At 30.2% G+C, this 1,433-nt stretch overlaps 1 non-coding gene across 1 annotated transcript; it reads left to right on the top strand.

Annotated features, from left to right (window-relative positions):
- LOC143150807 (small nucleolar RNA U3) lies at nucleotides 1-215 on the top strand. The gene has a single exon (XR_012993189.1). It is a non-coding gene; the product is annotated as a small nucleolar RNA U3 (small nucleolar RNA).
- Nucleotides 216-1,433: the final 1,218 nt, after the last annotated feature.

Consider the following 1,433-nt stretch of genomic DNA (forward strand, 5'->3'; position numbering starts at 1 on the left):
AAGATCATACTTCACAGGATCATTTCTGTAGTAGATCTCATTTGCTCTGTGCCCTAACGCAGAGTTGATGCAACCACGATGAGGAGGAATAGTCTCTTTCCCTGAGCGTGAGGAGGACTTCAGAAGTTGACTTTGTTCAATTTCTTAGTCATCGATGATCGTTCACCCTTTGTACTCAGTATAAAGGGCTCGGGAAGTGAGGCTTTCTGAGTGGCAGCAAATTTTATAGCGAACATAATTTCATACATTTCTTTGTAACAACTGATTCGAAAATTTGTAAAGTTTAATTACTAGAGTAGCAATTTCGAATACTAATTTTTTAAATTCATAGATATCGTATATCATCAATATCTAGTTATTTTTTTGAGTACAAATTTTTAATTCTTTTCTTCTTAAGTATTAGGATATTCCTAATGTGCATTCTTTTTGTCGTTGTTCGTAAGTTGATTTTTATTTTTTTTAAATTTATTTATTGCACAAAATATATTTGGTACTTTTAAATAAATTGAGTATTATTATATTACACGTGGAAGCTAAAATTTTGTACAAAACACCAACCTTTTTCGAGTATCATTTTTGTCCACTTTAGTTACATTTTCATATTTGCGTCACATAACGTGCGAGCCACATTTTCTCTTTATGTACAGAAACTCGTATTCAAGAGAACAAAAACATTATGCGAATAAGAATACACATCGTATATTAGTGTTTCGTGCATGTTCTTTATAATTTATGTTCCTGAAAGACAGCAGTTGCTACGGATTATATTCCGTTTTCGTTTCTTTCATTTAGTTTTAATATCTGTGCATCGAATGTAACTAAATAATTTTTAACAATTCAAAGCATAGAAGCATTGATTTTCCAAATTCCGTAGCTTCTTTTTGCAAGCCGTATTAGTCTACCAAATTTATCGATATGGTTCAATAATCAGATGTTTGTAATCTACAATCATTGATAAATAATTGTAATCGTAAAGTAAACTACTATTCAGACTGATCCTATTTTTACATTATTCTACGAATATTATTTTTTCAATTAGTATTATTTCACTTGGTGTTATGGAAAATATGGTGTTAGAGGATACTATAATAGAAATACAAACGATATTATAAAAAGGTTACAAACAGTTATAAAATAAATTTTGTATAGAGATTATCAATACAAAAGATAAGGAGGATGGATATAATAAATTTGACGAAAAAAAAGTAAATAAAAAAACAATTAACACCACAAAGTTTTTGTTTTGCAGTCGGTAAGACTCGAACCTACGCCATTTTAGGGAATCTGATTTCTAGTCAAACGCCTTAACCAGTCGACCACGACTGCTTGTGAGAACTTTTCTTTTGTATATGAAAATATTATTCAGTTCCATTAAGATCGTTTCATCATACATAACCTATATTTTCCAACAGAAGATATCGAAACTACTTCCG

This window comes from Ptiloglossa arizonensis, chromosome 8 (genome assembly GCF_051014685.1).
Source record: "Ptiloglossa arizonensis isolate GNS036 chromosome 8, iyPtiAriz1_principal, whole genome shotgun sequence".
Classification (NCBI taxonomy): Eukaryota; Metazoa; Arthropoda; class Insecta; order Hymenoptera; family Colletidae; genus Ptiloglossa; species Ptiloglossa arizonensis.